This window comes from Oryza glaberrima, chromosome 5, assembly GCF_000147395.1.
Source record: "Oryza glaberrima chromosome 5, OglaRS2, whole genome shotgun sequence".
NCBI lineage: Eukaryota > Viridiplantae > Streptophyta > Magnoliopsida > Poales > Poaceae > Oryza > Oryza glaberrima.
The window spans coordinates 20,329,957-20,342,332 of record NC_068330.1 but is presented as its reverse complement, the minus strand read 5'-3'; positions in this window follow the sequence as shown (position 1 = coordinate 20,342,332).

Below are 12,376 nucleotides of genomic sequence, written 5' to 3'. Positions count from 1 at the left end.
GGTTTGTCCTTTTTGGACGGAGGGAGTACTTCATACGCAATACCAAATTGACACCATATTAGACGCCCCACTAACACATGCTCTAAGATTAAAAAACCAACAACACATTAATGATCTCATCAAAATCTCGTTGAAAGTTCATCTACATGTGCATAATATTTGTGTGCACCAAGATTTAACCCCTGATGGGTTTACACTCACTTACCAAATGATTCTACTAAAATATTGATAGGACAAAAATTGGTAACAATCCAAATAAGTCTTTATTTATTTTAGATAATGGAATGTATCCTGGCCTTTACTTCAGTGAAGCTACAACCACTTATTACACAATTCGCTCAATAGAGAGCAGGTACAATCCAGGAATGATGCTAAGACTAATACTCCATCACTAAAGGAGATATACATTTATTCAAGTTTGTTTGTAAATCTCCACTCGAGCTTGGTAAAAATATGTATAGCCGTTGACTCTAGGATTCGATATGCAATATGTATTAGTTCCTTGTTCTCGTCACACCTTAGTAGTTGTGCCCAGGACCGAAGTCAGTATACATATTGCTCTGAAAAGTATTTGCATATAAGATTTCATTGGGGATTTATAAAAACCATATCATTTCTACGTACTAGGTCATATATAAAGCCCATACGCATCAGAATCCAATCCATAATCAACTTTTAAGGGCGTGAATAATGTCACTATTGAGAGAATATGTCACGTAGGATTTATTGTACGACGAAGAATGAAGAGAAAGAGAAGAAAGAAGGATGTCATCCGTTGATCGACAAATGGTCTAAGTGCATGTACAATGGTTGTTAATAGTGGTCTCTTAGCGTTACTAGTTAGGAATACTTGTTGACATGGAGGAAAGAGAAAGAGGAGAGACAAAACATCGTTCTTATGCATGACAACGGCTTAATAACGACTCTTAGTCATTATAATATGGAATGGTTGCATGAGGATAAAAATATGGAAAGAATATTAACAAAAGGAATATTTTTTGAGTTAATGATTAGAGTCTTTGTCGTCTCAACTATTATAAAGACATGGTCTCTAAATAATTTTGTATTGTTTAAGAGACCATACTCGTCTTTACCATTGAACATGTCCTACATTGCTTAATTCCTTCCTAATCATTATGTATACCATCAATATAGTCACACCATTAATTAAGAGACCTATTATCGATAACTAGACAGTTATGGTACTAATTGTTTATAGTGCTCCCATATCTTTTTCTCTGCAGCTTATAAGTCGTTGCATAATTTAAATTTTAAAACTTGATTGATTTTAAAGATCTTTCCATCGAAGTTTGCATTAGTATTCAAATCGCTAATAACACATATATAATAGTTTTACCTATAAATTATTTATTTTTTCTAATAAACCATACGGCTTATAATAAGCATATGGCTTAAAATCACCATTCATACCATTCATGCTCTAATAATCCATCTTCTAAAAGTCACAATATATAAGCATGATTGTGAGATTGAAAATAAAAAAGAAACACGTCCGTATGGATCAAAAATGGAGTTAGTTCAAGTCGGGTTTAATATCCATTATTGAAAAGTATTGCAAGTTTAAGACTTAATTAATCATATGCTAGTTATTTTCTTCAACTCCAAACTTTAAATTTCTCGTTTTTTGTTAGGACGCTTTTCAAACTATTAATTTGTGTGTGTTTTTTTTAAAAAAATTCTATATAAAAATTGTTTTAAAAATTCAAATAAATAATGTTTAAGTATATAATTATTAATACTTAATTAATCATATGCTAATGACTTTTCTCGTTTTGCGTGAGCCAAAAACTCTCTCCAAGTTGAGAGAAAGAACGCAGCCTAAGCTATAAATTAAATAGTTCTCCGTGAGACGTACCGTGATGGATGAATATAAATTTGTCATAACCACTTGCATAGATGTTGCACATTGATCAAACACGAAACACTACCGTATGTCAGACGGTCCATAATCCCATTTATACCAGAGTAGGAGTAGTTGTCTGGGTGCATCTTAAAACGATGCGTCGTACGTGCCGTGCCCCCGGTTGAGCGCTACTCCTGGTGACCCGACCCCCCCCCACCTGATGTGAACGGGTCAGCCGGCTGCTAGTGCAGCTAGCCCCGTTTTGTCGTGAGCCCGTGAGCCCGCGACAAAGCCTCTGGCCGTCGTTAGTTGTGGCGTGCATATGGACTGCCGGATTGGAGAGGCCCCGGCTTGACTGCCCCGCGGCCGCACGCACCCGCCCGCCGTCCCCGCCGCGCCGCGCCGCGACGCGACGCCTTCCAAGTTCCAATCCTGCGCCAGCGGAGCGGAGAGCGCGGCTGTCCACCGTATCCGAAAGAATCCCACCGCCCGCCCCGAGCAAGCCTAATAATATAATATAGCGAGCTGTTTACTGAATAGATCTTTACATTAGTACGTACCTCTCAGTTAACTTGTATAGTGGTTAGCTTTTTATGGTTAATATATGGTCTAACTATATCTCTTACAGATTTTTTTTCCTACGGCTGTGAGCTTACCACCCACTTCCCCTCTCTCTCCTCTCCTCTCTCATCCACTTCAGCATTTAGCTTTTTTATAGCCTTCTACTCCATTCGTTTCTAAATATTCGACGCCGTTGACTTTTTAGCACATGTTTAACCATTCGTCTTATTCAAAAACTTTTGTGAAATATGTAGAACTATATGTATACATATAAGTATGTTTAACAATGAATCAAATGATTAGAAAAGAATTAATAATTATTTAAATTTTTTAAAGAAAACGAACAGTCAAACATATTTAAAAAAGTCAATGGCGTCAAGTTTTCAGGAACGGGTGGAGTATTAGAGCAAGTTTAATAGTATAGCCAACTACTAGCTCCAAATCACATATAGTCAACTTAATAGCCAATTTATACAATAGTTACATACTACACTATTAATATCTGGTCCCACCTGTCATGCACACACTGCATCTTGAAGTCCGTACTACAGCTGACTATAAATCTGTAGCCCGCTGCTCTTCTCTTTCCTATTTTATATCTCCTTAAAATATAGGATTATTTATAACTGGCTTATAGCCTACTACTACTGTACCTACAATAGCAGGCTATAAGCCACCTATAAACATATTTTAAAGAGATAAATGAAGAGAGAGAAGAGCAGCGGGCTACAGATCTGTAGCCAGCTGTAGCACAGACTCTAAGACGTAATGTGTGTATGACAGGTGGGACCAAGTATTAATAGTATAGTAAGCAACTATTGTATGAATTGATTATTACATTGGCTATAAATGATTTGTAGCTAGTAGTGGGCTATGCTATTAAACTCGCTCTTAGAGCAGGTACAACAGCATGCTATAAGCCAGCTATAAACATATTTTAAAGAGATAAAGGAAGAGAGAGAAGAGCAGCGGGCTACAGATTTGTACCCAGCTGCAGCACGGACTCTAAGATGTAATGTGTATATGACAGGTGGGACCAGATATTAATAATATAGTAAGCAACTATTGTATGAATTAGCTATTACATTAGCTATAGATGATTTGGAGCTAGTAGTTGGCTATACTATTAAACTTGGGCAACATATCCTATGCACACAGGCCCTCACGTGTACACACGTGCACACCAACTAAAAAATATCAGAAAAAAATTTAGAAAAAATCACACACATACTTTCAATTGTATTACACCTAGGGTTAAAATCTTAACGTCAAATTCATTATATTTTAGCCGTAACAAAAAAAATCTAACAGTTTTAAGGTTGCAATTTTGTCAGAATTTTATCTTTTTTGTTATTCTCTATGTAGAATGAATTTGAAGATGCGACTTTGCACATAGATACTATTGAAAATACATGTATGAATTTTTCTAAATTTTTTTAATAATTTTTATTTGGTGTACACGGTATGTACACGTGAGGGTCTGTGTGCATAGGATACGCTCCTTAACTTCCTCTCATGCAGATCTGGACCGCACTCTCCACCCTCCCTCGTGGCCCGTGCGCGCGCGCGTGCGTAGCGTACGGCGCATTTCCTCGGCACCTTCCCCAACTTGGCCCTGTACGATGTTGTTGGCTGCCTGCGGTTACGGTATGGACGCGGGTGCCGAGCTGCCTGTGGGTTGGTGGGTGGGGGGTGGGTCGCTCGTATCGATCTTGTCCTCGATTTTATTTTGGGGGGGGGGGGGGGGGGGGGGGGGGGTGTGGTTAATCTCGCCTAATCTTATGGCCAACTTGCCCCGACGATGCGTGCGCGGTGCGCCCCGCCTGCCTCTCTCGACCAAGTGGCCTCCGCCTAGTTGGCACGCGGCCGGCGCGGGAGCCCATGGACGGGCCATGCCCATGCCATGCATGCGCCACCCCAACCCAAGGGCCAGTTGGGAGTGATTTCCTTTTGGGCATTTTGACTTGACCTGTGTGGGCAAGGTTCAGTTAATCAGTTCGATTTCTTCGCACGTATTTCGCGTGCATGTGGATACATATATACGTTCCTGCGCAGGACTTTTCTTTGCGGAAATCTTACATGGTTTTATCGTTTTTATTACCGGTTTGTTTCGATTTGCAAGTTGCGGTTTTAGTTGTGCATGCTAGAAAACGAGTGTACAGGGCGAAACTTCAGCTTCATTGAGAATTGGGATGACGCCATGGGATTCTTTGGCCAAGTGCGTAACGTAAGTGATGATATGCACATGCATGGATGTGGTCAGCTCGAAGCAAGAAGCCAGCGTCGGGTCATCTGGTCGCTAGTTTTGTTTGCACTTTGCACACGCCTTCATCATTGTCTCGTGGCCTTCGTTTTCTATTATACTCATAAATGGGATGAGTTTCCTGTTCGGTTGATGATCATGTTCTGTTTTCAGCGATCGTGTTCTCTTCAGTTCCAAAATACACCCTCCGTTCCAAAATAAGGGGTGTTTAGATATAAGGGTGCAAAATTTTGACGTGTCACATTGGGTATTATATAGGGTGTCGAATGGGGTGTTCGAGCACTAATAAAAAACTAATTACATAATCCGTCTGTAAACCAGCGATTGTTTACTGTAGCACCACATTGTCAAATCATGGAGCAATTAGGCTTAAAAGCGTCTCGCAAATTAGTCGCAATCTGTGCAATTAGTTATTTTTAGCCTATATTTAATACTTCATGCAGATGTTCAAACGTTCAATATGACATGGTGAACAAATTTAGGGTGGGATCTAAACAGGGCATACATTCATTTTTCACACTTCCCACACATATTACAAAACCCCAAAAAACTATGATATCCACACTTTTATCAAATCCTAATGTAATTATTTTTTCTATATTCCCATTACATCTATACCACATTTTCACAAACTCTGATACAATGACTATAAAAGAATATATTCTAGGACAAACTGAAGAGATTAAAAATAATTTAATTATAGAACGGATGGTTTGCTAGGGTCTAGGGCTCTTTTTATTCAACTTAGGATTATTATAATCTGGATTATTAGAAATAAGCTGAAACAAACAGATAACTTATTATGATATATTATTATAATATATAAGCCAGATTACTACAATCTAGTAATCCACTCTAAAGGTGTTTTTTTAGACTATTGGGTGGCTAACAGCTAACAAACAGCTTATAATCCAGGAAAACAAACGGCTCACAGCTTATTTTATATCGGCTTATTATAATTCAGCTTACAGTAACCTGTCTCAATAATATAGATTACAATAATCTTAAACTGAAACAAACGGTTCATAGGTTAAGAGAACGCAGGACAGTTGCAGCTACCGGTTGGGGTGTTTTCACTCCATCTTCCTTTTTTCTTCTCCTTCATCTTTCTTTTATCTTCTTCTCCTTCTTCGAGCAATCTTGTTAGTCAGTGCGCGGTACACATCCTTTTGGAGGCCCTGTTCTTTTCTTCAAAAAAAAAACTGGATAAACTTTTAGATAAAAGTGGTAAAAGTGGCACGTTTTTCAAGTTGCTAAACGGTGCGTTTCGCGTGAAAACTTTCTATATGAAAGTTGTTCTAAAATATGAGATTAATATATTTTTCAAGTTTTTAATAATTAAAACTCAACTAATCATATGTTATTATCACCTCGTTTTGTATGAAACAATTAATTTTTATCTTTATCTTTATCTTCATCTTTACGTGATTCAAATATCACCAGAAGGTTACATTTTGAGATTAGCTCACATCTATCCTTTTTTTTTTTTACCAAAAGAGAACCAGCAGATCGCTCTTCCCTAATCCACTCATGAAGTCCAACGCACTCTCCGCTTTTCTACCTATCACGACTTTCTCCTAATTGTACTGTTCTGTTTATTTTCTCTCGTTTTGAGCTCAGTGTTTCCAACGACACTTGCTCTTACAATCCACTATTTCCAAATCTCATGGTATATATGTATGATACATGCATGACATTTCATCATTCATACCTTCTTGCATTCTGAGGACTTAAATAACTTTTATTATAAGAAAACAACCGATGCCTAGTCCAACCTGTCTGGTTAAAATTAAGATCATAGCTATAGTTCCACTGGCTGCATCTATTTGAGGTGTGCTTGTTTCTGAATTATCGGAGCTTGACCCGCCAATTTCCCGTTTTGATATTTCTCAACATGGCCAGATGGACCGTTACAAAAATTCTTAGATTAATGGCCCCTTTGAATCAAACGATTTATGTAGGAATTTCATAGGATTCAAATCCTATAGGAAATTGTTCTATTTGGCCCTTTGATTCAAATGATTGAAGCTTTTCAAATCCTATGAAATTTCTATGGAATGACACATTGCATGTGGATTTTGGAGGAAATTTAGCAAGAGCTCCAACCTCTTAGAAAATTTCCTTTGAGTCTATCTCTCTCATCCGATTTCTGCGTTTTTCCTGCGCTCCAATCAAATAACCATTCATGTGTTTTTCCTATGTTTTGCAATCCTCTGTTTTACACTTTAAGGGCCCCTTTGATTCGCAGGATAGGAAAAACACAGGAATAGGAAAAACACAGAAATTGAAGTAGTATGATTCTTCAATCCCGCAGGAATCAAAAACATAGGAAAAAAATGAAAGGTGCCCTTTGATAGTGCTATAGGAAAAATACAGGATTTCTCTTCCGGTTTGAATTTGAACAGATAGCCGTTGGCGTTCAAAGCAAGTACTAGCCGTTGCATGTCCTTATATATATTGCTGTAGCTGCAATTGGACATCAACAAAACTAGCTCACCTCACCTTCGATTGTATCGGCCAAGCATGACAAGAGCTCAAACGTGGCAATTCATTTGGTAAGTCATAAATGATTTTTTTTTTCTTTTTGGTATGTATGTAAGGATTAGCAACTTATTTGCTTGCTTCTGCTCTCCTATAGATATTGGTAGACTAAACCATCAGATTTATTATTTGTTGTTGATTTCCCCTGTGATTGTCATGGATCCAAGTTATCGACGACGGTCACAGAATGAAGATGAGTTCATGCTTTTTGTTCTCCCTACCATCGAAGGAGATTCGTCACAACCATCATCTAGTAGGAAACCGATGCACACATCAAAACTTTCAGGGGCTTGTCGTGTTAATGAAATCTTAACAGGTCATCAGAGCCTAAGCAAAAGGAATTTTCGCATGGAAGTTAATGTTTTTCGAGCTTTAGTCAATAAGTTGCGTGAGAAACAACTACTTGCTGATGCAAGAGATGTCTCAGTAGAAGAACAAGTTGCTATATTCTTGTATGCACTAGCAAAAAATGCAAGTAATGAGACCTTGCAAGATCAGTTTCAACACAGCGGGCAAACAATAAGCAAGTATTTTGGGGTTGTGCTTGATGCAGTTACACAACTTACATGTGTATATATACGGCCACCTTTCCTACACCCCCATCATATCTTGAGAAGACCAAAATTTCACCCCTTTTTTGAGGTATGAACAGATTCATGTTTTGATTTTTTTTTTACTTTGAGTTAAACCAATCATTGTACATAAAAAGACTTAATCAAGGTTATATTTGTATTTGTATAGAATTGTGTTGGCTCTATTGACGGGACACATGTACCAATGATACTTCCACTAGACCAGCAAGAACCATACCGGAATAGAAAGCAAACAATTTCTCAGAATGTTATGGTAGCTTGCGACTTCGATCTGAAATTTGTACATGTACATGCCGGCTGGGAGGGATCAGCTTCAGACGCAAGAGTTCTTCAAGATGCACTAAACCATGGTTTTGAAGTACCTCCTGGTAAATTTTTTCTTGTAGATGCTGGTTATGCAAATACAACACAGTTTCTAGCACCGTATCGTGGGACAAGATATCATTTAAAGGAACAGGGCAGAGCTAATCAGAAGCCACAAAATTATAAGGAGTTATTCAATCTTCGGCATGCACAACTCAGAAACCATATAGAGAGAGCAATTGGTGTATTAAAAATGAGATTTCCTATACTAAAGACCGGCTCACACCACCCAGCTCGTAAACAAGTTGATATTTCGGTTGCTTGTTGTGTTCTACACAACTTCATACGCCTGCATAATGGAGATATGGTGTGGCCAAGTAATTGTCGTTTGGAGATTGATCCAGATCATATTGTTGATGTGCCAAATGGAGACGAGAACTATAATGGTGATGTACAAGAATTTAACAACTCTAGAGAAGCTGGGAATAGAAAACGAGATGACATGGCACAACGGATGTGGAACCATTACGTAGCACGAAGGAAATAATATATTGCATTTGACCACCATGGCATTCAAGGTCAATTACTAGTCTTGTACTCCAAGTTTGTCACATTCTACTTAATGAAGTAACTACTTGCATGCACTCCCTCTAAGCAAAAGTATATCCTACTACTATCTGCTTCACAAAAGTACCCCCTTTGTTTCACAAAAGTACTATCCTTCTATTTGCATGCCATCTGTTTCACAAAAGTACTATCCTACTACTTGCATGCCATATGTTTCACAAAAGTACTCACTCTAATGCTGCGATTTCCTTTCTAATCCAAGCCAAGCGTAATGCATCACTTGAAAAGGACAAGAAAACTTCCCTATTATCCTTACCTTTGAAGATATCAGCTGCCACCAATATATCTCCTATTTGTAGACCATGTAAACCTTCAAGCACTGTGATACACTTGTTGATGTTGTAAGGATCCTCCAATTTCTTCTCCTCAATTGCAGCAAATCGATCTATTTCTTCTTTTTTAAGTTTTAGGTATCTCTCATGAAATCCATCATCGGGACTAACAGATTTGATCTTTTGTTTCTTCCCAGGTCGAGATTCAGGAACCTCTGAAGGTGTTTGTGCCGAGCTAGGTGGGACTTTTGTGAGATGGACAGGGGTAGGTGAATGCTGTGAAAAGTCCAAATTGGCTGTCTCAACCTCTTCACCAAAAGGAAATTGCAAACCTGATTCACCTAGAGCATTTGAATTAGGGGATGGTGACTGATATGTATCAACCGCATTTGCTTCTTGTGTTGAATGAGCTGGTGCATTCTTTGTCTTCCTTGCATAATGGTCCATACCATGGCGAGTTCTCCCTTCAGCATAACGACCTGCACAATTATATTCTCCTCACGATCAGCATAACTTGCCTAAAACATTTCAACAAAACAAACAAACCACTGATAAAAAAAAATATAAAGCTCACCATCATAAAGTGGAGCTAAATCATCAAAATATGGGAACGACTTATCTCGCCAATGAATTGCATCTTTGTTCTTGCGATCAGCAAAAGTGTCCCAAACACTTTGTGGTGCACTCACCATCATTCTGTCACTATCCCACCCAAAACCACTTTGATCCAACAAATCTTTAACACTGCGATAATCTTTCTTCAAATCCTGCTCCTTTTGCTTGACTTGGTTGGTCGTAAATGATGTACCGAATTTTGTATTTAGGCGGCAAACAATATTTGTCCATGCTTCCTTACTCCAAGCATTTTGTGTTCGAAAACCTGGCACGTCATGATCTGTTAGGAGCTCAATAAGGAACATCTTCATCTGGTGACTCCATCTGGCTCTCTTTGCCGTCCCTAAATTTGACAAACATTTAACAATTTCAGTTTCAGCAGCAATATGAAACAAAAAAGGTTTGATGCAAACAACAAGTGAAACTGAATTTGCAAATATTACCTATTTCTTGACGCTCTGCAGTCCCATGCTCACTGTCAACATCAACATAAACCTGTGATAGAGGTTGCTGGCCTCGTCGATCGGACAAATTGCGTTGATTTGTCATGGTCATCTGAGAAGAGCCTTTCGATGGCATTGCTTTCCTAACCCCAAAAAAAAAAGAAAGAAAAAAGAAATACACAATCCTTATCACAGAGGGATTTACACCTACAGTGCCAATGAAACAAACTAGTTCCAAGTAGTCAGCTTAAAAATTCACTAATCCATAGATCCAAAGTACAGAAGCACTAATAAGTCAATAATAAGTCAAGTATGAAAGCTCAAAAGTGCAGACAAATACCAAATCGATGGCCCTGGCTGCTGCCCTCGATGGCGGACCTGCCGCACGCCTCCGCCTAGCGGAGCCCAACCTGCGCGCCAGATGGATGCTGTGCTTGGTTGCTGCGTGCTGCTAGTTGTTGGGCCGGCGTCCCCAGCGGAAGCCGCATACGCGACTGAGCCGGCGAGCCTCGCCTCCGCCTTGCACCCCCAGCGGCCGGCTCAAGCTGCTGTCTATCTCTATCACAGTTGGCTTTCTTGGCTGCTAATATGTGGTCCTCGGTGTTCTCGTTCCCATCTTTCTCTCTCTCTTTTTTTCTGGAAGAAGCGCGAAGGGCCACGGTTTACCGCCAAACACACAAAAGTGGCGCCAACGACGACGTGCGCACGCGTGGGCGCGCCCTTCTTTCGCGCCAGGAAAGTTTCCAAAGAGGTCAGACCTCTTTCTTATTTTCCTGTGAAAATGAACTAAAGGAATGCAATCCTTAGGAATGTTTCCTTTCATTTCCTATGAATCAAAGATATACATAGGAAAAAATCCATAGGATTGTAAATCCTACAAAAATCCTATGCCAATCCTTTGAATCAAAGGAGCCCTAATTCTTATCAGAATCCTGTGTTTTTTCTATTCCTCTGCTTTTTCTGCTCTACGATTCAAGGGGCCTTAGCCATTTAGGTGCTCACCGGTTGGACCTTTATCCCAAGGAAAGGAAGTTTTGACATAGGATAATGGGCCTGTCAACAGTTGGAGGAATATGGGTCCTTTCTGGCCCAAACATGCATGAACGACGAGAACGCGAGGCCCATTTAAGTTTACCGCACGGGCCTTCTATCTGAAGAATCTGACATAGGACAGCCTTGTGCTCGGACCATTTGCTCGATCGCCGTTGGCCGCACCGCGTGAACGAACCGAATTCAGCGATCAGAATTCAGAAGACCAATATGACAGGATATCAGAGCGAGCTGAGCGTGTAGATCACCCGAACACGAGATCCTACGCAGAGGGGCACAGTAACAAGCATAAGCTAGCCCCATAATCTCCACTATCCATCTGCAAATCAACGGAGGCTATAGTATACTCCCTCTGGTTTCATTTTAATTGACGCTTTGGACAATGACACGCTCTACAAGATATATCTTTGACCTTATTTTTCTATTATAATATATACAATAAATAAATGCATGTTTATTTTATTATAGTGTTTTGAAAGACAAATATATATATATGTTTTTCTAGTTTCTTAAATAAAATATTTTTAAAGTTATTGATGGTCAAAGTTATAAAAATTTAACCTTAACCCTGTTCAAAACGTGTCAATTATTATATAACCAGAGGGAGTATGTATTTTTATACAGCGGTAATCACCTGCAAATCAACAAAGTATCTTTATTTTTGTGTTTGTCCCTCAAGGACTCTTATCTTTGAAGCAATTAAACAAGGTGTAGCTATATTTATGGCGCCATATTTTTCACCAAAAAATAGTCGGCATGTATTTACATTGTAACTTCCTAAATTACATATGTAATTTTAGTGTATTTATAATGTAAATCTTGAAATTACATATGTAAATTCCAAAATTACATATGTAAATAGTAAAATTACATATGTAAATAGAGTGTAATTTTACATGTAGATAGCAAAGGAACGTGATCGATCGGATAAATCACAGCAAGCAGCACAGGTGCATGTGTATGTAGTACGAACTAGTGCTTGCACGCACGATGGCAAATTAAGTAGTCCTGCACAAATCTAAACGAAACTTTGAGGGCTAACAAACTGACTGTAATTAGAGAAGATTTATGGCGACATAACTATAGCAAAACCGATTAAACAATATATTGAAGTTTGCTAAAATATAGGATAAACGTATTGAAATTCATTAAAAGTGAGGACAAATATATTAGAGTTTGTTAAAGTATATTATAGTGTTTTACGGTATGCAAGACTGGGAAAAAAGGAGACGGAGCAAGTTGCA